Consider the following 24358-nt stretch of genomic DNA (forward strand, 5'->3'; position numbering starts at 1 on the left):
ATGCAAGCATTCGTTCCACATAACAAATCACCAATAAAAAGTTGAATGGTGAGGTATAAGATATTATCAAGTGTAGTTCCAGTGTGAAGAGAGAGAGGTTTGGTAGGAGAACTTACTGGCTGTGAGGAAACAGAAGAGTGTGAGGTCTGTGTTTGACATGACCTACAGGTACTGATGGGCAGAGCTGACTTCCTGCCCCCATGATGCCTCTTCCTAACAACCAACACATCATTCGATTCACAATCAAATGTGTGAACATCTCTCTGGAGCACACTTAATACACAATAAGGAAAGTTCAAAGATATCACAAATTAAATCCTTTAAAATAAATTCAACAACTTAATTTGACGACACTAATAGTCCTATGTCTTCTGTACTTCTATGTGTCCCATCAGCTACACTAAAACCTGGTGAAAGGTTTTAAAATAAATATGTGAACATCTTTTAGGAGCAAACTAATTATACAAGAGGACTATGGTCCTTTTAAAAATTGATTATTAGATTTTTAAAAACATATAATCAATGTCATAAGCAGATGTTGTTGAGCAGATAATGGAATATATTTATTGATATATTGAATACATGAATACACACCTTGTATTGTTGAAACATTATACAATTCATTAATAGATAATAGGAGTTATTGAAGTAAGATACAGCTCTGAACATCCCCACCCCACCACACACCACTCCTACTCCAAGACGCTTGATACATGGTTCCAGAGCTGCATATTATCAACACAGGTTACCATGGTAATCAGACTTAGAGAATGGGAGATAATAACTCTTTACAATATGTTTTCTGTTCAAACTTTATTTAGATATCTTGAACTGGTGCCTAAGAGGAGGGATGAAAGAAAACATGTTGGTGCTTTCTGGTGTTTTTTCAGTTACCCCGATTGAGCAAAGCTCTTTCCACATACACCTTACTCCTGTCTCTCTCCAGTGTGTAGGCGTTGGTGTGTGCTCAGGGCTGCTGATTGATTAAAGCTCTTCCCACACTGATTACAGCTATAAGGCCTCTCTCCTGTGTGTATAAGTCGGTGTTTGGTCACGGTGAAATCTCAAGCAAAACTTCCCACACTTATCACAACTATAAGGCTTCCCTCTAGCATGAATCCGCTGGTAAATGACCAATTTTCTCTGTTTAGCAAAACTCTTCCCACAGTCAGAGCATCGGTGGTGAGGTTTCTTCCTATAAGTCTTTGCTGGTGTTCATTGAGACGTTCTGATCTGGAGAGACTCTTCTGGAGAGACGACTTGTCAGCATCATGTTGTTGTTGAGGCTTCCCCTTATGATAAGCCCCTCCCACTGAGAGAGCTACGGGTAGAGTTGACCGCTGTGAAACAAAGCTAATGAATAGCAGGTTAACTGATGGGACATTGATAAATGCATAAATTTGCCTATCAAAATAAACGTACTACCACAGCGTCCATGTTATTTTTGATTACCATATTTGATTCCGATTTCGGACATATTAAGTTTGTATGTGAAAACTATATCTAAGATGCATACTTTCAGTTTACCTGAACTTACTGCACTCGAGCAAAAGGAGGAAGCTTGCGCTGCTTGTGCTAGAACATGTGCAGATTAAATATGCCTCTATGAATCTGAAGGCCTTTACGTGTCCTAATATATTTTAAAAATTGCTCAGAAAACCAGGTGTTTTTAACAGCGTCACTTCGATTGTCAACTTAAGCCAATTAAGATAAGCAGAGTAAGGTGTTTAGGTGACCTACTGGGTGCTGGGTACTGTACCTACTGGGTACTGAGATCACGCGGGGTGCAGTATGTCCTCCAATACTTGCAGCCTCGCTTGGATGAGGGCTTAGCAGCCTCTACACTGAGAGGGTATTTGGCCGCTATATCTGCCTGCCATGTGTGGTGGATAGACAGGCCAGTGGGGCGCCATCCCTTGGTCTCCAGGTTTATGAAGGGGGTTCGTCGCCTGCGTCCAGCTAGGACGCGCTCAATGGCGAGCTGGGATCTGGATGTGGTCTTGGCAGCTTTGGCAAAGCCGCTTTTCGAACCGTTGGAGTCTGCCTCCCTGAAACACATCTCTACGAAGGTGGCTTTCGTGGTAGCAATAACTTCCATGAAGAGGGTGGGTGAGCTCCATGCTCTTTCAGTATGTTCTGAGTGCTACCGGATGGACCCCGGTAGGAGGAGTATATCTCTTCGCCCCAACTCTTCATTCCTCTGTCTGTCAGACAGTTATGTCAACATCCCTTTTATCCTGTCTGCTTACGACCCCCCGGGAGCGGCGGAAGAGCCTGGCGCTCCCTCCGGCATGCTGTGCCCTGCGTGGGCTCTGGCTGTCTATGTGGAGCGGACACGGGCAGTGAGAACAACAGACCAGCTCTTTTTCTGCTATGGTGAGAGTCCTGGGGACTGGGTTATCAAAGCAGAGGCTCTCTCACTGGATCGTGGACACGATTACGACAGCATACCGCCTGGCTGGAAGGCCAGTGCTGGGATCTGTGGTGGCATATTCAAAGGTAAATGTAATTGTTCAAGTATAAGTATGAGTAATTCAAATGTCTTTATACAAAGCAAACCGGAAGGCACAAATGTATTGTTTTTTAAATTATTTACGGATAGGCAGGGGCACACTCCAACACTCAGACATAATTTACAAAAAAAGTATTTGTATTTAGTGAGTCCGCTAGATCAGAGGCAGTAGGGAGGACCAGGGATGTTATCTTGATAAGTGTGTGAATTGAACCATTTTCCGGTCCTGCTAAGCATTCAAAATGTAACGAGTACATTTAAGGAGTAAAAAGTACATCATTTTCTACAGGAATGCAGTAAAGTAAACATTTTCAAATATATAAATAGTAAAGTACAGATACCCCAAAAAACTAATTATGTAGTACTTTAAAATATTGTTTATTTAAGTACTTCACACCCCTGTGTAAGTCTTTCTTCTTAACTAAACTACAGCCAAATGTACTGTATTTATAACTAACACCCTTCTGTCTATGTATATAACTGGTATACAATAAATACACAAAAGCAAAGCACAGCACAGCAGGCCTATACTGTTAAAAGTAAACCAGACTTACCGGATCCATCGTGGAAGCTATTGTTTTCTTCAGTGTTTCTTACTAAGACAAGAAATGGGTAGGCTACATACAGTACAGTTACTTTGTTCTCACAGAGTTCAGATAAGGATTAGGGGGTTGCAGGGGGAGAATTCCTGTCTCAAGTCTGCAACGGATGCACCCCTAGACCAGAGCAATCAAACATCTATTGAAATATCCAAGCTTGATTACGTTATGACAGCATAACGTCTCACATCTTTATTTAACTAGGCAAGTCAGATAAGAACACATTTTTATTTACAATGACGGCAGAGGAACAGTGGGATAACTGCCTTGTTCAAGGGCAGAACTAAAGTTGTTTACCTTGTCGGCTCGGGATTCGATTTAGCAATCTTTCGGTTACTGGCCCAACGGTCTAACCACTAGGCTACTGCCCCAGGCTAATCTTACTTCAGAAAGTTCCTGGATAAGATTTTACCAAAACTATACAGATTGAGTAAAGTCAAGAAAATGTTCAACAACACCCCTTTCCAAAAGTATCCTGTTGTCTGCTATCGTCTACTTTTACCTGACAGCAACTTGGAACAGAGTTCTATTTGAGTTCAGATGTTCTCAAGGCTGTTGTTGCATCTCCCTCCCTTCAGCCTAGAAACATAAAGAGAGACAACAAACACACTTTATAACTGATGAAAAACTACACCTGGTACTTCCATTAAGCAGGAAAAAGTCTCTATTATAACAGATGTGTAGCACTGTAAGACACGTGTTTCTCTGTTGATTGTTTAAAACCTGTTTTATTCTCAGGACCAGGACTATAACACTGAGTATTGGGGCCCAGGCCAACAACATATCCTGGTCTCTATTCTCAGGACCAGGACTATAACACTGAGTATTGGGGCCCAGGCCAACAACATATCCTGGTCTCTATTCTCAGGACCAGGACTATAACACTGAGTATTGGGACCCAGGCCAACAACATATCCTGGTCTCTATTCTCAGGACCAGGACTATAACACTGAGTATTGGGGCCCAGGCCAACAACATATCCTGGTCTCTATTCTCAGGACCAGGACTATAACACTGAGTATTGGGGCCCAGGCCAACAACATATCCTGGTCTCTATTCTCAGGACCAGGACTATAACATTGAGTATTGGGGCCCAGGCCAACAACATATCCTGGTCTCTTCTACAGAATTCAACTAAACATTTAAAAAAATACATATTTAAAAAAAAATGTATATCCAATCATCAACGTAAAAGAAAACATGAAACCACATTCGTATGTATGTTTTACAATGACATTTACATGCAAGCATTCGTTCCACATAACAAATCACCAATAAAAAGTTGAATGGTGAGGTATAAGATATTATCAAGTGTAGTTCCAGTGTGAAGAGAGAGAGGTTTGGTAGGAGAACTTACTGGCTGTGAGGAAACAGAAGAGTGTGAGGTCTGTGTTTGACATGACCTACAGGTACTGATGGGCAGAGCTGACTTCCTGCCCCCATGATGCCTCTTCCTAACAACCAACACATCATTCGATTCACAATCAAATGTGTGAACATCTCTCTGGAGCACACTTAATACACAATAAGGAAAGTTCAAAGATATCACAAATTAAATCCTTTAAAATAAATTCAACAACTTAATTTGACGACACTAATAGTCCTATGTCTTCTGTACTTCTATGTGTCCCATCAGCTACACTAAAACCTGGTGAAAGGTTTTAAAATAAATATGTGAACATCTTTTAGGAGCAAACTAATTATACAAGAGGACTATGGTCCTTTTAAAAATTGATTATTAGATTTTTAAAAACATATAATCAATGTCATAAGCAGATGTTGTTGAGCAGATAATGGAATATATTTATTGATATATTGAATACATGAATACACACCTTGTATTGTTGAAACATTATACAATTCATTAATAGATAATAGGAGTTATTGAAGTAAGATACAGCTCTGAACATCCCCACCCCACCACACACCACTCCTACTCCAAGACGCTTGATACATGGTTCCAGAGCTGCATATTATCAACACAGGTTACCATGGTAATCAGACTTAGAGAATGGGAGATAATAACTCTTTACAATATGTTTTCTGTTCAAACTTTATTTAGATATCTTGAACTGGTGCCTAAGAGGAGGGATGAAAGAAAACATGTTGGTGCTTTCTGGTGTTTTTTCAGTTACCCCGATTGAGCAAAGCTCTTTCCACATACACCTTACTCCTGTCTCTCTCCAGTGTGTAGGCGTTGGTGTGTGCTCAGGGCTGCTGATTGATTAAAGCTCTTCCCACACTGATTACAGCTATAAGGCCTCTCTCCTGTGTGTATAAGTCGGTGTTTGGTCACGGTGAAATCTCAAGCAAAACTTCCCACACTTATCACAACTATAAGGCTTCCCTCTAGCATGAATCCGCTGGTAAATGACCAATTTTCTCTGTTTAGCAAAACTCTTCCCACAGTCAGAGCATCGGTGGTGAGGTTTCTTCCTATAAGTCTTTGCTGGTGTTCATTGAGACGTTCTGATCTGGAGAGACTCTTCTGGAGAGACGACTTGTCAGCATCATGTTGTTGTTGAGGCTTCCCCTTATGATAAGCCCCTCCCACTGAGAGAGCTACGGGTAGAGTTGACCGCTGTGAAACAAAGCTAATGAATAGCAGGTTAACTGATGGGACATTGATAAATGCATAAATTTGCCTATCAAAATAAACGTACTACCACAGCGTCCATGTTATTTTTGATTACCATATTTGATTCCGATTTCGGACATATTAAGTTTGTATGTGAAAACTATATCTAAGATGCATACTTTCAGTTTACCTGAACTTACTGCACTCGAGCAAAAGGAGGAAGCTTGCGCTGCTTGTGCTAGAACATGTGCAGATTAAATATGCCTCTATGAATCTGAAGGCCTTTACGTGTCCTAATATATTTTAAAAATTGCTCAGAAAACCAGGTGTTTTTAACAGCGTCACTTCGATTGTCAACTTAAGCCAATTAAGATAAGCAGAGTAAGGTGTTTAGGTGACCTACTGGGTGCTGGGTACTGTACCTACTGGGTACTGAGATCACGCGGGGTGCAGTATGTCCTCCAATACTTGCAGCCTCGCTTGGATGAGGGCTTAGCAGCCTCTACACTGAGAGGGTATTTGGCCGCTATATCTGCCTGCCATGTGTGGTGGATAGACAGGCCAGTGGGGCGCCATCCCTTGGTCTCCAGGTTTATGAAGGGGGTTCGTCGCCTGCGTCCAGCTAGGACGCGCTCAATGGCGAGCTGGGATCTGGATGTGGTCTTGGCAGCTTTGGCAAAGCCGCTTTTCGAACCGTTGGAGTCTGCCTCCCTGAAACACATCTCTACGAAGGTGGCTTTCGTGGTAGCAATAACTTCCATGAAGAGGGTGGGTGAGCTCCATGCTCTTTCAGTATGTTCTGAGTGCTACCGGATGGACCCCGGTAGGAGGAGTATATCTCTTCGCCCCAACTCTTCATTCCTCTGTCTGTCAGACAGTTATGTCAACATCCCTTTTATCCTGTCTGCTTACGACCCCCCGGGAGCGGCGGAAGAGCCTGGCGCTCCCTCCGGCATGCTGTGCCCTGCGTGGGCTCTGGCTGTCTATGTGGAGCGGACACGGGCAGTGAGAACAACAGACCAGCTCTTTTTCTGCTATGGTGAGAGTCCTGGGGACTGGGTTATCAAAGCAGAGGCTCTCTCACTGGATCGTGGACACGATTACGACAGCATACCGCCTGGCTGGAAGGCCAGTGCTGGGATCTGTGGTGGCATATTCAATAAGAGGTGTGGCTGCATCCTGGGCTCTACTGAGAGGAGGGCCGCTCGCTGATATCGTTGCTGCAGCCAGCTGGGCTTCCTCTTGCACCTTTGCTAGGTACTATCGGGTAAATGCGGCACCTCTCTCTGCAGTTGGTTCAGTGGTCCTGGGCATCGCATCCCCTTCCGGGGACTGTGCCGGAACCCACCTTCCACATTGACGGCCCCTGCGTCTCGTTCCCGCGCTGGGACTTCGCCGTTGGCTGGCAGGGTCCCTCTAGCACCGACTAAATCTGGTACGGGTATACCAGTATATTGGAGTGATCCAATATAGTGAAACATAATGAAGGTAACGTATGTAACCGCGGTCATGGGAGCTATATGGATCACGCCAATCCTCTACGGTGCTAGAGGCTCCTCAAAAATTATGTAGAGAACGTGTGTCGCGGCCATGGGTTCTATATATTGGGGCGGACCCCAGTCATGACACAGGTGTACACGGGTGTGAATCTGTAAGTCCTCACCTTTGATGTATCCCTCCGCCGCGGAGTGATACCAATATATTGGACATATCCGTATAGCGTACATAACCATGGTAACATACGTAACCTCTGTTTTGTTGTTTTTAGTAGTCCCCTGTTACTGTCAACCCTGTTACTTTATTTGGCACATAGTATAGGAATATTTGAATTCAATGTCTTAATAAAAAACATGTTTTCTTAAGTTGACAGAATGTTAAAATTAGGTGAAAAATATTTTTGGACCAAGTTACACTTTTAAAAATGAGTGGAATGAAACATTTAAAATATATCTAACGGTCGCCACCAGCGTGAGTTTTATGCACGTGATGTCAGAATGCACTCACTGTTACAAAATGTGATTATTACGCAACAGGACAGTTAACACGCGCTGCCTGCTAATTATCTATAGGGTGTAATACTTAGTCCAACATTTGCCAACAATTTCAGGTATGTTCATCCCAATTTCTTTTCGTTTGCTTCTGTTCAAGAAACATTTTAACAGAATTGGCGGAACGAACACATCCCTGATGACACGTAGACACAGGAGAGCAATGTAGAATACAGTGAACTCAGCAAAAGGAGTAATTTGTGGTAAGTAATGCAGGCCGCCATCTTTATGCACCTCCGCTATTGTTTCAGAAGCAGATTGTAGTCTAATCTACACACCATGGTTCTAAATGAAATCAAATCTCCATCTTCCTTATCTTCTTCTCCTCTCTCAGTTCCACTCTGCCCCAGTGTTTTCCTGCAGTCGACCAGAACCAGCAGTAAGCGGAACCAGGAGATGTTTGACCTGGGGACTACGGGAGGGTAGAGGGGAACGGGCTAGATTTGTCCTGTTGGCGGCAAGAAATATTAAACATAGTTTATCATTAAACCAAATATTGTATTAATTTAGTCTATTTGGGAATCCCTAGAATCTCTTTTTTCCTCAAATGTTCAATTGTTAACTACTTCCCACAAATCTAATAGCATTGGGTTGGTAGAGGCATGGGCTGGTCAAGAGTTTCCACCATATTTATTATACCAGTAATTTCCTTTCAAAACAGAGGAAGAGGCGACTTGTAACGTAAATGATTGAATATACATTTCGTAATTATTAGGTTGTTACGATTGTACTGATAAAAGAAGGACACGTGACATGCCAGCAACTTGGAGAAAAAAAACAACAGTATTGCCAGGTTGACATTAGTTACCACAGCCACAAAGTCATGAACCACGACTATTTCAAAAATGTATCTACTTAAAATGTCATCTTAAACCTAACCACACTGTTAACCTTATGTTTGTTTCCATGACTTCCACAACATACATTTTTGACTTTGTGGCTGTGGTAACGACTGCCTTACATTTAAGAAATGCATTCTCACTGCCATTACATATTAGAAGGCAATCGCTGGGAATTAATTATTGGGCTAATTTATAGGAACATGATATGTCTCACCCCACAAGAGATGCTACAGAAAAGTTAGGAGAATGAACATGGACAGAATAATAGCTTTGGGTGAGAACCAGGCGAGGCAGATGGAATTGTATGGCAGGGACTTAAGCCCCACAGTACCTATCGCTGTGAGTCCACCATGGCTACTGCCACCTCCAGTAGTTGATTTACACGTGTTGGAGAGAGTACAGAAAGACAGGGAGGGGGTTGATCCATGACAGTTCTTTAAAAGGGGACTAGAAACTGTAAATCAGGATTATTTTGCCCATAAATACAGATGGATCAAAAGACCCAAGGACAGGTCAGACTGGACCAGCTGTTGTTGAACAGGAAAGTGAGGTGGCTGTCAGGAGACGTATTACAGACCACCTGGCTGAGCTAATGGTCGTACTGTTGGCCTTGCAGTAGTTGGAGGAAGTCAAGCATAGTTATATGTTCTGACTCATGTGCTGTGTTGATGAGTCTGCAATCATTTAGCTCACATAGCAGACAAGGCCTGCTATATGAAGGAATTCAAATTCATGCCCGAGTGAGACAGATGGGTGTCCTCATAAGCTTTTCTTGGGTCCCGGCCCATGTGGGGGTGGAAGGGAATGAGGAAGTAGATGTGCTAGCTAAACAGGCCCATAGGAGACAGGAAGTGGAGGTGCCACTGAGCAAGTCAGAGGCTAAGGGAATGATATGGGCAGTGGTGGTGCAGAGATGGCAGGAGCAGTGGAACAGGGACAATAAGGGCAGGCATCGATTCATTAATTACATTTTAGTCATTTAGCAGAAACTCTTATCTAGAGCGACTTACAGGAGCAATTAGGGTTAAGTTGCTCAAAGGCACATTGACATATTTTTCACCTAGTCGGCTCAGGTTACTGGCCCAACGCTCTAAACCACTAGGCGACCTGCCACCCCTATTCCAGGTACAGAATAAAGTAGGGGAGGATGGTAGTAATGGACAGAAGAGAGGAGGCTTTCCTTACAAGGCTGAGTAGGACACAGCCAGCTGAATAAGTGATTACATGTGATGGGAAATCATTAAACAGGAAGATGTGATTACTGTCAGGAAACAGAGACAGTGGAGAATGTACTGATACAGTGTGGGCAGTATGATAGGGAAACAGAGACAGTGGAGAATGTACTGACACAGGATGGGCAGTATGATAGGGAAACAGAGACAGTGGAGAATGTACTGATACAGGATGGGCAGTATGATAGGGAAACAGAGACAGTGGAGAATGTACTGATACAGTGTGGGCAGTATGATAGGGAAACAGAGACAGTGGAGAATGTACTGATACAGTGTGGGCAGTATGATAGGGAAACAGAGACAGTGGAGAATGTACTGATACAGTGTGGGCAGTATGATAGGGAAACAGAGACAGTGGAGAATGTACTGATACAGTGTGGGCAGTATGATAGGGAAACAGAGGCAGTGGAGAATGTACTGATACAGTGTGGGCAGTATGATAGGGAAACAGAGACAGTGGAGAATGTACTGATACAGTGTGGGCAGTATGATAGAGAAACAGAGGGGGGGAGAATGTACTGATACAGTATGGGCAGTATGATAGGGAAACAGAGACAGTGGAGAATGTACTGATACAGTGTGGGCAGTATGATAGGGAAACAGAGACAGTGGAGAATGTACTGATACAGTGTGGGCAGTATGATAGGGAAACAGAGACAGTGGAGAATGTACTGATACAGTGTGGGCAGTATGATAGGGAAACAGAGACAGTGGAGAATGTACTGATACAGTGTGGGCAGTATGATAGGGAAACAGAGACAGTGGAGAATGTACTGATACAGTGTGGGCAGTATGATAGGGAAACAGAGACAGTAGAGAATGTACTGATACAGTGTGGGCAGTATGATAGGGAAACAGAGACAGTGGAGAATGTACTGATACAGTGTAGGCAGTATGATAGGGAAACAGAGACAGTGGAGAATGTACTGATACAGTGTGGGCAGTATGATAGAGAAAGAGAGAGACTGATCTAGTATGAGGGAGAAAGGGGTACAGGAATTGAGTTTGATCAGCATACTGAGTAGAACATCATTAGATACAGTGTGGGCAGTATGATAGGGAAACAGAGACTGATCCAGTATGAGGGAGAAAGGGGTACAGGAATTGAGTTTGATCAGCATACTGAGTAGAACATCATTAGATACAGTATAGGCAGTATGATAGGGAAACAGAGACTGATCCAGTATGAGGGAGAAAGGGGTACAGGAATTGAGTTTGATCAGCATACTGAGTAGAACATTGTTAGAAACAGTCACAAATATTGTTATTTTTTAAGAGAAACAGGGCAGATAGGATTTAGTTCCTCAATCCCTGTCGCTGGCCCACACTCCAGCACAGGAGATGGCTTAATGCACCATAATGTTGGTTTGCCTACCGCTGATAAACCCCACAGAAGACGTATTTTCATCGTTAGTGTCTGGTCATGTGATGGATAATCTGACTTTCAAATCAGTGGAGGTGAATAAGTACACACTTTACGAGGAATGAGAGATAATTAAGTAAGAGACACAGATTCCTACACTTAATAAAGTAGTGAGTTACTTTGCGGTTGGAAGAAAAATCCCAACCAGTTTTACCGTCATGTTTTCTTTGTCCAGCCATTAACAGTCCACAGGGATGTGGTGGATCAAAGACTATGAAAACTAGTTGTAACCGGTTCTGTACCGGTACCGTTCTGCATTGTGTTCTTGTAAGGTGTAGGTGGAAGACAAGGCTCTGGACACAATTCTGCCGGTTGTCTCTCTTTTAATGACTGCATGGAATAGATACAAATACAAGACTAAGGTTGGTGCTGCTGTCTGGACTCCCATACAAGTATATTTGCCTCTCCTCATCACGCTCTGAGCAAACTCATTAGTAAAAGCATAAACAAAAAAATATATTGAAAATATGAACTTGTACAAAAGACTCACATTTCATTTGATAAATGTTGTACATCAATACAATAATAATTTGCTAATAAGTGATACATATTTCTTAGTGTACTATTGTACCATTATACTTGAGGCATACAAATGAAGCAACAATGCCATTTTTGACATGACCGGACAGGTAGCAAAATGAACGACAGCTAACTAGGCACATTAAACATGAAATACAATATCGTCCCATTTCACAACATACCTGCATGGAACAGATACAAGGCTAAAGTTAATGCTACCGTCTGGACTCCCATACAACTATATTTGCCTGATAAAAGACAGTGCAGAATGCCAGTGAGAAAAGTATTTTTGTATCTCAGCTGCCGTCCACCTATCAGCTGTTTTGAACTTGAAAGCCGAAGAAAGAGAAGGATCTGGGCAGTGTTTCACAAACATCATCTCGTTACCTCTCGGCTGAAGTACTCGATGTGCCGACCCTGCCTCCTCAAACACTCCTCGGCCACATCTATTGCCTTGTTCAACCGGATCCAGTACTCCATGCCATTTCCTCCTAGTACTGGCAAAGTGTTATAAAAAGAAAATCGGCAAGAGACATGGTTGAATATGTCGACTCACTGAAAAGTTATTTCAGTATATCTATCACTTTGGGGGTTCTCGTGAGGTTTCAGAGATGTATTGCTGCGGAGTTTTATCTTTACGATGTCTCTACCTCTCCGCAGAAGCTTGGTCATGATCTCCTGTGACTGTTCTATGACCGGCACGCCCCTCTTTCTCAGGTAAGCGTCCATAAGCTCCTCCCATTCATGTACTGAGTACTTGTCAGACCCCTCCCCTCTGAAACATGGAGTCTCTCTCACGTCAGACTGCACGAACTTCATACCAGATACATGAAGGGAGGGTGTGTCAGTGAATGTCTGTCCTGCACTGGAGCTCTGTGAATGTGTGCCTCTATCCTCCTTCCTCTCACCTTCCTTCCTAATTTGAGCTGATATAGACTGTCCTATCTGATGGGCGAGTTGTGTGGTAAGATTTCCCAAGTCAGGGCTGGCCACCTCTGAACTATCTGAGTGTCACTAAGCATAATGAAAGGAGCCGAGGGTGTGTCGTTAGGCACCCGAGTAGAGCAAAAATGTGGTGAATCGACATAGTTCTAGCTATAGTTCTAGCTGGGGTCTGAGGCAACTACCTGAAAAACATCCCTCTCCCAAGACCCAGTTGAAGCTCATCACTGAAAACACGGTCTCCTTTTTCAACAATATACAGTTGAAGTCGGAAGTTTACATACACCTTAGCAAAATACATTTAAACTCAAGTTTCACATTTCCTGACATTTAATCCTAGTACAAAAATCCCTGTCTTTGGTCAGTTAGGATCACCACTTTATTTTAAGAATGTGAAATGTCAGAATAATGGTAGAGAATTATTTATTTCAGCTTTTTTCTTTCATCACATTTCCAGTGTGTCAGAAGTTCACGTACACTCAATTAGTATTTGGTAGAATTGCCTTTAAATTGTTTAACTTGGGCCAAACATTTTGGGTAGCCTTCCACAAGCTTCCCACAATAAGTTGGATGAATTTTGGCCCAATCCTCCTGACAGAGCTGGTGTAACTGAGTCAGGTTTGTAGGCCTCCTTACTCACACATGCTTTTTCAGTTCTGCCCACACATTTTCTATAGGATTGAGGTCAAGGCTTTGTGATGGCCACTCCCAATACCTTGACTTTGTTGTCCTTAAGCCATTTTGCCACAACTTTGGAAGTATACTTGGGGTCATTGTCCATTTGGAAGACCCATTTGAAAACCAAGCTTTAACATCCTGACTGATGTCTTGAGATGTTGCTTCAATATATACACATAAGTTTCCTCATCATGATGCCATCTATTTTGAGAAGTGCACCAGTCCCTCCTGCAGCAAAGCAGCCCCACAACATGATGCTGCCAGCCTTGTGCTTCACGGTTGGGATGGTGTTCTTCGGCTTGCAAGCCTCCCCCCTTTTCCCCCAAACATAATGATGGTCATTATGGCCAAACAGTTGTTTTTGTTTCATTAGACCAGAGGACATTTCTCCAAAAAGTACGATCTTTGTCCCCATGTGCAGTTGCAACCCGTTTTTTAATGGCGGTTTTGGAGCAGTGGCTTCTTCTTTGCTGAGCGGCCTTTCAGGTTATGTCGATATAGGACTCGTTTTACTGTGGATATAGATACTTTTGTACCTGTTTCCTCCAGCATCTTCACAAGGTCCTTTGCTGTTGTTCTGGGATTGATTTGCACTTTTCGCACCAAAGTACGTTCATCTCTAGGAGACAGAACGAGTCTCCTTCCTGAGCGGTATGACGGCTGTGTAGTCCCATGGTGTTTATACTTGAATACTATTGTTTGTACAGATGAACGTGGTACCTTAAGGCATTCGGAAATCGCTCCCAATGATGAACCAGACTGGTGGAGGTCTACAATTCTTTTTCTGAGGTCTTGGCTGATTTCTTTTGATTTCCCCATAATGTCAAGGAAAGAGGCACTGAGTTTGAAGGTAGGCCTTGAAATACATCCACATGTACACCTCCAATTGACTCAAATGATGTCAATTAGCCTAACAGAATCTTCTAAAGCCATGACATCATTTTCTGGAACTTTCCAAGCTGTTTAAAGGCAGTAAACTTAGTGTACATAAACTTCTGACCCACTGGAATTGTGACACAGTGAAATAATATGTCTATACAATTGTTGGAAAAATGACTTGTCATGCACAAAGTAGATGTCCTAACAGACTTGCCAAAACTATAGTTTGTTAACAAGAAATTTGTGGAGTGGTTGAAAGACGAGTTTTAATGACTCCAACCTAAGTGTACGTAAACGTCGGACTTCAACTTGAAGTCATATTCACTATCAAAATACACAAATAAAATGGAATATATGTAACAACAATTTCAAATGTATCAGTTAATCTAAGAGATATACCAAACAAACCATTAGCTATTTTTTGGTGTGTTTAAGAGATTTCACTTCCAACCTATTTATAGCATAGCAACTCCCGGTGACCAAGCTGGTGTTGATCAACGACGATTCATAATGATCCACGTTGATCTGGATCACGGCACCAATGTAACCGGCTCGGCACCGGTACCGTTCTGCATTGTGTTCTTGTAAGGTGTAGGTGGGAGACAAGGCTCTGGACACAATTCTGCCGGTTGTCTCTAGTAATGACTGCATGGAATGGATACAAATACAAGGCAAACGTTAATGCTGCCGTCTGGACTCCCATACAAGTAAGTATATTTGCCTCTCCTCATCACGCTCTGAGCAAACTCATTAGTAAAAGCATCAACAGAAAAATATTTCGTTTTAAAAATGTTGTACACCCATACAATAATAATTTGCTAATAAGTGCTAAATATTTCTTAGAGAGAGTACTATTGTACCATTATACCTGAGGCATACTAATGAAGCAACAAAGCTTTTTTTACATAACCGGACAGCAAAAAAAAAAATTGCGACAGCTAACTAGGCACATTAAACATGAAATACAAAATCGTCACATTTCACAACATACCTGCAAGGAATGGATGCAAATACAAGGCCAATGTTAATGCTGCCGTCTGGACTCCCATACAAGTATATTTGCCTGATAAAAGACAAAAGACAGTGCAGAATGCCCGTGAGAAAATCACCAGAAAACTCAAGATGTCTGCACCTGAAAGAGACCCTCTCCCGCAACAAAGCTAACGGTAGCTGGGCTAGCCTTGCAAAGTTGCACTCGGAACATGATCCCCATTCACATGAATATATATTCATATAAACAGCAATGCAACAGTAAATCAGTGACGATGTCACTTTTGCTTGTCTCTTCTTGTGCATTTGTGAAAAGACCGGAGCATACATACATACATACATACCTCTCCTCATCAGGCTCTGAGAAAACTGAGGAGTAAAATAATGGCTCCCGTTGATGACATCACAGCATTAACACAATTTAGAAAATAATGACAATAAAATAGTTCACTCATGAAAGTAATGTAATATATCCCAAAATAACCTTAAAATAAATATGAGGGATTTTCGGTGAAATACATAACGTATATTTTACACCTGTTACATTGGCCTATACATTTTATATTGCAACAGCAGGCCTATACTGGTAAAAGAACCAGACTTACCGGATCCATTGTGGAAACTACGCGTTTCTTCGCTTGTCTTAGAAAATAAGAGTGTTGGCTACAGTAGTACAGTTACTTTGTTTTAAGTGTTCCGGGAGTCGACATTTCCTTCCGCAGGAAGGGCACTCTGAGTCCTTAACGAAACACAAAACATAACGGGCAATTGATCTTACTTCGAATCTGAAACCTAATAGTAAGCATCAACTTCAATGACAGTTAACATAAAGTTAAAACACAAATATGACATTCCTGCGCCACAATAACATTGTCGCCGAGGATGGCTAACTAACGTTAGTGTTTGATTCAGATCAACCGTTTTGTCATAAAACAGGGACATATGTGCTTCAGGAGTCTGTGGGTTTGATATTATTCCACCATGGGCAACAACAACTGGCTACTAGTTGGTTTTCTGACATATGTAATCCAATATCTTGCATTACTGCATCAATACTATAGTATACATCCATGTATGCTTTAGAGACAGGCAGACATGTATGCAATTACTGCATTTCACGGAGGAAAACGGGGGAGGGTCATGCTATTTCAATTTCAGTCGGGGAGGATTTTGTGTTTTTTAAAGTTTAGTCCAGGGCAGGGTCATTTAATTTGTAATTGATTAAATGTCAGTATTTGTCATCATTTTGGAATGTACGTATTGAATTCCCATCTAACCTCAGTGTACAACCCTGCTCTCTCTCTCTTTTCTTCCCCTCTCTCTTTCTCTCTCAATTTCAATTTAAGGTGCTTTATTGGCATGAAAAACACATGTTTACGAGTGAAATGGTTAATAAACAAAGTGAAATAAACAATACAAAAATGAACAGTCAATTTTACACTCAAGAAAGTTCAAAATGAATGAAGACAATTCAAATGTCATATTATGTCTATATACAGTTTTGTAATGATGTGCAAATAGTTATTGCACAAAAGGGAAAATAAATAAACATTAATATAGGTTGTATTTACAATGGTGTTTGTTCTTCACTGGTTGGCCTTTTCTTGTGGCAACAGGTCACAAATCTTACTGCTGGGATTGCACAACTGTGGTATTTCACCTAATAGATACAGTGCCTTGCGAAAGTATTCGGCCCCCTTGAACTTTGCGACCTTTTGCCACATTTCAGGCTTCAAACATAAAGATATAAAACTGTATTTTTTTGTGAAGAATCAACAACAAGTGGGACACAATCATGAAGTGGAACGACATTTATTGGATATTTCAAACTTTTTTAACAAATCAAAAACTGAAAAATTGGGCGTGCAAAATTATTCAGCCCCCTTAAGTTAATACTTTGTAGCGCCACCTTTTGCTGCGATTACAGCTGTAAGTCGCTTGGGGTATGTCTCTATCAGTTTTGCACATCGAGAGACTGACATTTTTTCCCATTCCTCCTTGCAAAACAGCTCGAGCTCAGTGAGGTTGGAAGGAGAGCATTTATGAACAGCAGTTTTCAGTTCTTTCCACAGATTCTCGATTGGATTCAGGTCTGGACTTTGACTTGGCCATTCTAACACCTGGATATGATTATTTTTGAACCATTCCATTGTAGATTTTGCTTTATGTTTTGGATCATAGTCTTGTTAGAAGACAAATCTCTGTCCCAGTCTCAGGTCTTTTGCAGACTCCATCAGGTTTTCTTCCAGAATGGTCCTGTATTTGGCTCCATCCATCTTCCCATCAATTTTAACCATCTTCCCTGTCCCTGCTGAAGAAAAGCAGGCCCAAACCATGATGCTGCCACCACCATGTTTGACAGTGGGGATGGTGTGTTCAGCTGTGTTGCTTTTACGCCAAACATAACATTTTGCATTGTTGCCAAAAAGTTCAATTTTGGTTTCATCTGACCAGAGCACCTTCTTCCACATGTTTGGTGTGTCTCCCAGGTGGCTTGTGGCAAACTTTAAACAACACTTTTTATGGATATCTTTAAGAAATTCTGTTGCTTTCTTCTTGCCACTCTTCCATAAAGGCCAGATTTGTGCAATATACGACTGATTGTTGTCCTATGGACAGAGTCTCCCACCTCAGCTGTAGATCTCTGCAGTTCATCCAGAGTGATCATGGGCCTCTTGGCTGCATCTCTGATCAGTCTTCTCCTTGTATGAGCTGAAAGTTTAGAGGGACGGCCAGGTCTTGGTAGATTTGCAGTGGTCTGATACTCCTTCCATTTCAAGATTATCGCTTGCACAGTGCTCCTTGGGATGTTTAAAGCTTGGGAAATCTTTTTGTATCCAAATCCGGCTTTAAACTTCTTCACAACAGTATCTCGGACCTGCCTGGTGTGTTCCTTGTTCTTCATGATGCTCTCTGCGCATTTAACGGACCTCTGAGACTATCACAGTGCAGGTGCATTTATACGGAGACTTGATTACACACAGGTGGATTGTATTTATCATCATTAGTCATTTAGGTCAACATTGGATCATTCAGAGATCCTCACTGAACTTCTGGAGAGAGTTTGCTGCACTGAAAGTAAAGGGGATGAATAATTTTGCACGCCCAATTTTTCAGTTTTTGATTTGTTAAAAAAGTTTGGAATATCCAATAAATGTCGTTCCACTTCATGATTGTGTCCCACTTGTTGTTGATTCTTCACAAAAAAATACAGTTTTATATCTTTATGTTTGAAGCCTGAAATGTGGCAAAAGGTTGCAAAGTTCAAGGGGGCCGAATACTTTCGCAAGGCACTGTATGTGAGTATATCAAAATTGTATTTGCTTTCAAATTCTTTGTGGGTTTATTTAATCTGAGGGAAATATGCGTCTCTAATATGGTCATACATTTGGCACGATGTTAATTAAGAAGTTAGGAAGTGCAGCTCAGTTTCCACCTCATTTTGTGGGCAGTGTGCACTTGGCCTGTCTTCTCTTCTCTATGCTCACTGAGTCTGTACATAGTCTAAGATTTCCTTCATTCTGGGTCAGTCTCAGAGGTCAGGTATTCTGCCACCGTGTCCTCTCTGTTTAGGGCCTAATAACTTCTAGTTTGCTCTCTTTTTCCTTCTTCATCCCCTGAAGATTTCTCCAGCAGTTCACTTCATCCTGGCTCATCAACCCCATTACTCCTCAAAACTAATAACAATCGCTCCCTTTCCCTCACATATTTCTGGCAATGATCACACCTCCCAGTCAGATGTCTCCCAACCAATTTCAATGTACTATTGAGCCTTGTGTTTCTCAGCCTTGTGACAACACTTTCCTCCCTTCTCTCTCGGCCTAAGGACCTCCCTGCCCCCTCCTTTTCCTGGATCTCATACAGGTGTCTTCCCTTTCTCTCCTTGTTCCTGGATCTCATACAGGTGTCTTCCCCTTCTCTCCTTGTTCCTGGATCTCATACAGGTGTCTTCCCTTTCTCTCCCTGTTCCTGGATCTCATACAAGTGTTTTCCCTTTCTCTCCTTGTTCCACAACTCTTGCCATTTGTTTTTAACCACTGTTCTTATTAACCCTTTGGCTTCTGCTTTAAGGATTGACAATTCCATCTCAACATTACACACATGCTGATTGCCTAGTCACTTTTACCCCTACCTACATGTACATACTACCACAATTACCTAAACGACCTTGTACTCCTTCACATTGACTTGGTACCGGTAGTCCTTCACATTGACTTGGTACCGGTACTCCTTCACATTGACTTGGTACCGGTACTCCTTCACATTGACTTGGTACCGGTACTCCTTGTATATAGCTTCGTTATTATTATTTAGTGTTACTATTTTCCAAAGCATTTAAAAAACAACTTTTTAACTCTGCATTGTTGAGAAAGGGCTCGGCAGTTACCTGTATTTGCTTGTGATAAAATGTAAACTTAATCCACAGTTATTTTTTGAAACTATTGATCCTCTGTGGCTAAATGATGCTCTCTGGTGTATTTAGAAAATTGAGAGTGAGCTCCTGTGGTTGGATACAAAAATAAAAAAACAGAAAAACCTTTGTTATTATATTGTCATGAGCCTCGATCCATTTCAACTTTTGTGCACGTCTATGGCACCGACAGCAGGGGGAGGCTTGGAGAACATCCATAACAATGACATGACACTACCCACTGGTTGAGGTGCCAACCTATGGCACCGACAGCAGGGGGAGGCTTGGAGAACATCCATAACACTGACATGACGCTACCCACTGGTTGAGGTGCAACCTATGGCACCGACAGCAGGGGGAGGCTTGGAGAACATCCATAACAATGACATGACGCTACCCACTGGTTGAGGTGCCAACCTATGAATAAGCAACATGTGTTTTACATGTGTCTATTTTCCCTGCTCTCAGACTCTGTGTTTCTCTGTCTGTCTGCCTTGGACTTCCAGATGTGGCTGGAGGAGTGGTGGCCACTGGAAGGCAACTTTAATACTGGAGAAAATGGAAGAGCTCATCATCATAAAATGTGCATATATATATATATAACAACTGGTACAAATATTCTATATGTATTGGTACTACTACAGTGGTAGCAGGTGAGCCCTCATTTATTAAGCATATTTCATGAATGTACAGGGTCCATTTTGACACAAGACAACAATCCAGACTAAGAATTTACCAAAGGTCAGATACTAATGAATACAAGTGTTTATATGGACAGAGTCGACCTGATCCCAGATCAGCACTCCTACTCTGATGGCGAATTCTCTCTCCCTGATCATCCTTTCCATCATTTCACAACGTCATCAGGTGGGGAGGTGTAACCAGGGTGTAGTGATGTAGTATATTAATGTCACCAGGTGTGGAGGTGTAACCAGGGTGTAGTGATGTAGTAAATTAATGTCACCAGGTGTGGAGGTGTAACCAGGGTGTAGTGATGTAGTAAATTAATGTCACCAGGTGTGGAGGTGTAACCAGGGTGTAGTGATGTAGTATATTAATGTCACCAGGTGTGGAGGTGTAACCAGGGTGTAGTGATGTCACCAGGTGTGGAGGTGTAACCAGGGTGTAGTGATGTAGTAAATTAATGTCACCAGGTGTGGAGGTGTAACCAGGGTGTAGTGATGTAGTATATTAATGTCACCAGGTGTGGAGGTGTAACCAGGGTGTAGTGATTTCACCAGGTGTGGAGGTGTAACCAGGGTGTAGTGATGTAGTAAATTAATGTCATCAGGTGTGGAGGTGTAACCAGGGTGTAGTGATGTAGTATATTAATGTCACCAGGTGTGGAGGTGTAACCAGGGTGTAGTGATGTAGTAAATTAATGTCACCAGGTGTGGAGGTGTAACCAGGGTGTAGTGATGTAGTATATTAATGTCACCAGGTGTGGAGGTGTAACCAGGGTGTAGTGATGTCACCAGGTGTGGAGGTGTAACCAGGGTGTAGTGATGTAGTAAATTAATGTCACCAGGTGTGGAGGTGTAACCAGGGTGTAGTGATGTAGTATATTAATGTCACCAGGTGTGGAGGTGTAACCAGGGTGTAGTGATGTAGTATATTAATGTCACCAGGTGTGGAGGTGTAACCAGGGTGTAGTGATGTCACCAGGTGTGGAGGTGTAACCAGGGTGTAGTGATGTCACCAGGTGTGGAGGTGTAACCAGGGTGTAGTGATGTCACCAGGTGTGGAGGTGTAACCAGGGTGTAGTGATGTAGTATATTAATGTCACCAGGTGTGGAGGTGTAACCAGGGTGTAGTGATGTCACCAGGTGTGGAGGTGTAACCAGGGTGTAGTGATGTAGTATATTAATGTCACCAGGTGTGGAGGTGTAACCAGGGTGTAGTGATGTAGTAGGTTAATGTCACCAGGTGTGGAGGTGTAACCAGGGTGTAGTGATGTAGTATATTAATGTCACCAGGTGTGGAGGTGTAACCAGGGTGTAGTGATGTAGTATATTAATGTCACCAGGTGTGGAGGTGTAACCAGGGTGTAGTGATGTAGTATATTAATGTCACCAGGTGTGGAGGTGTAACCAGGGTGTAGTGATGTAGTATATTAATGTCACCAGGTGTGGAGGTGTAACCAGGGTGTAGTGATGTCACCAGGTGTGGAGGTGTAACCAGGGTGTAGTGATGTAGTATATTAATGTCACCAGGTGTGGAGGTGTAACCAGGGTGTAGTGATGTAGTATATTAATGTCACCAGGTGTGGAGGTGTAACCAGGGTGTAGTGATGTAGTAAGTTAATGTCACCAGGTGTGGAGGTGTAACCAGGGTGTAGTGATGTAGTATATTAATGTCACCAGGTGTGGAGGTGTAACCAGGGTGTAGTGATGTAGTATATTAATGTCACCAGGTGTGGAGGTGTAACCAGGGTGTAGTGATGTAGTATATTAATGTCACCAGGTGTGGAGGTGTAACCAGGGTGTAGTGATGTAGTATATTAATGTCACCAGGTGTGGAGGTGTAACCAGGGTGTAGTGATGTCACCAGGTGTGGAGGTGTAACCAGGGTGTAGTGATGTAGTAAGTTAATGTCACCAGGTGTGGAGGTGTAACCAGGGTGTAGTGATGTAGTATATTAATGTCACCAGGTGTGGAGGTGTAACCAGGGTGTAGTGATGTAGTATATTAATGTCACCAGGTGTGGAGGTGTAACCAGGGTGTAGTGATGTAGTATATTAATGTCACCAGGTGTGGAGGTGTAACCAGGGTGTAGTGATGTCACCAGGTGTGGAGGTGTAACCAGGGTGTAGTGCTGCTGGAGCTTTAATTAATAAAATACTTTGTGATCTTAACTCACCTGTCGGCCGTCTGCTGTGTCTCTTATGTCAGAGTTGGATTTGGAGGCCTTCTTTCTGTTTTATACGTGAATGAATAAAGAATCAAGTTATTAAATCAAAATGATAACGTGAAGTGAAAGTCTTAGATTCTCACCTGAATCACATGAATCCAGAGAGATGGAGTATGAGAATCTGTGATTCCTACAGCTGAACACTTCTACACTTCACATAACTGAGGTCTGTTTCCCTAAAGGTTCAACAACAAGGTGGAGGATATGAATACATGTTATTATATAGAGCATCTTGAAATGAAATAGCACCATTCTCAGGTTTCACACCAGACCATCTATAGGACCATGATGCTTTTATGACTGTATGACCTCTGGGATATGTGTAAGTGCAGGATAGATCCACTGTTGACCCCTTCACGGTAAAGATACTCTGAGTAGTCACACTCCAGCCATCCTGACCCAGTACCACCGAAACACAATCGCTCAAAATAAGGACATTAAATTAAGCACAAACCTGTTGGCTCATACTGACAGTAGAGTTTGTCCACACTTGTTTACCATAGTTGCAGAGTTGAGTGTGAATAGCAACCTCAGACAAGCATCCCTCTGATCCCTCTGACTCAGTTAGTTTCACAGTTGCTCAGAGAGTTATGGAAACCACTAGTGCATCTGTGAAGAACAGCTCCTAAATATGAACAATGCATGCCAGAAAAACATTGAGAAACAACTTTCCTTTATTAAAAAATGTCTATAGATTGAATTGCAAAGCATAGGAGAAAAATGGTTACTGAAATATTATGAATGGGGCCAAACCTGTCACAGAACAGAGAAAGACCAACACACTTCCTGCTGTTCTCGAGGCCGTTGTTGCATCTCCCACCCTGCAGTCTTAGAAACATGAAGATGAACAACTAAAACATACTTTATAACTGGTAAATAACTAATACTGATACTTCAATTGAAAAAACACTTATTATAACAGATGTGTAGCACTGTAAGACACGTGTTTCTCTGTTGTTGTTTTAAACCTGTTTTATTCTCAGGACCAGGACTATAACACTGAGTATTGGGGCCCAGGACAACAACATATCCTGGTCTCTATTCTCAGGACCAGGACTATAACACTGAGTATTGGGGCCCAGGCCAACAACATATCCTGGTCTCTATTCTCAGGACCAGGACTATAACACTGAGTATTGGGACCCAGGCCAACAACATATCCTGGTCTCTATTCTCAGAACCAGGACTATAACACTGAGTATTGGGGCCCAGGCCAACAACATATCCTGGTCTCTATTCTCAGGACCAGGACTATAACACTGAGTATTGGGGCCCAGGACAACAACATATCCTGGTCTCTCTATTCTCAGGACCAGGACTATAACACTGAGTATTGGGACCCAGGACAACAACATATCCTGGTCTCTATTCTCAGGACCAGGACTACAACACTGAGTATTGGGACCCAGGCTAACAACATATCCTGGTCTCTATTCTCAGGACCAGGACTACAACACTGAGTATTGGGGCCCAGGCCAACAACATATCCTGGTCTCTATTCTCAGGACCAGGACTACAACACTGAGTATTGGGACCCAGGCGAACAACATATCCTGGTCTCTATTCTCACGACTATAACACTGAGTATTGGGACCCTTGCCAACAACATATCCTGGTCTCTATTCTCAGGACTATAACACTGAGTATTGGGACCCAGGCCAACAACATATCCTGGTCTCTATTCTCAGGACTATAACACTGAGTATTGGGACCCAGGCCAACAACATATCCTGGTCTCTATTCTCAGGACCAGGACTACAACACTGAGTATTGGGACCCAGGCCAACAACATATC

At 42.4% G+C, this 24358-nt stretch overlaps 2 long non-coding RNA genes across 3 annotated transcripts; both read right to left on the bottom strand.

Annotated features, from left to right (window-relative positions):
• Window positions 1-98: 98 nt before the first annotated feature.
• On the bottom strand, window positions 99-3195 carry LOC118938195. The gene is made up of 3 exons (XR_005035447.1): window positions 3067-3195; window positions 1760-2479; window positions 99-1340 (listed from the first exon to the last, which is right to left on the bottom strand). It is a non-coding gene; the product is annotated as an uncharacterized LOC118938195 (long non-coding RNA).
• Window positions 3196-14421: 11226 nt separating this feature from the next.
• LOC110494947 lies at window positions 14422-22948 on the bottom strand. 2 transcript variants are annotated; one of them, XR_005035445.1, is made up of 4 exons: window positions 22513-22948; window positions 15848-15981; window positions 15244-15315; window positions 14422-14897 (listed from the first exon to the last, which is right to left on the bottom strand). It is a non-coding gene; the product is annotated as an uncharacterized LOC110494947 (long non-coding RNA). The 2 variants fall into 2 exon arrangements; XR_002469350.2 differs by lacking the exon at window positions 22513-22948 and having other exon boundaries at window positions 15848-16193.
• Between the last annotated feature and the right edge of the window lie 1410 nt (window positions 22949-24358).

The sequence above is a fragment of the Oncorhynchus mykiss genome, chromosome 13 (assembly GCF_013265735.2).
Source record: "Oncorhynchus mykiss isolate Arlee chromosome 13, USDA_OmykA_1.1, whole genome shotgun sequence".
In the NCBI taxonomy this organism is placed as follows: domain Eukaryota; kingdom Metazoa; phylum Chordata; class Actinopteri; order Salmoniformes; family Salmonidae; genus Oncorhynchus; species Oncorhynchus mykiss.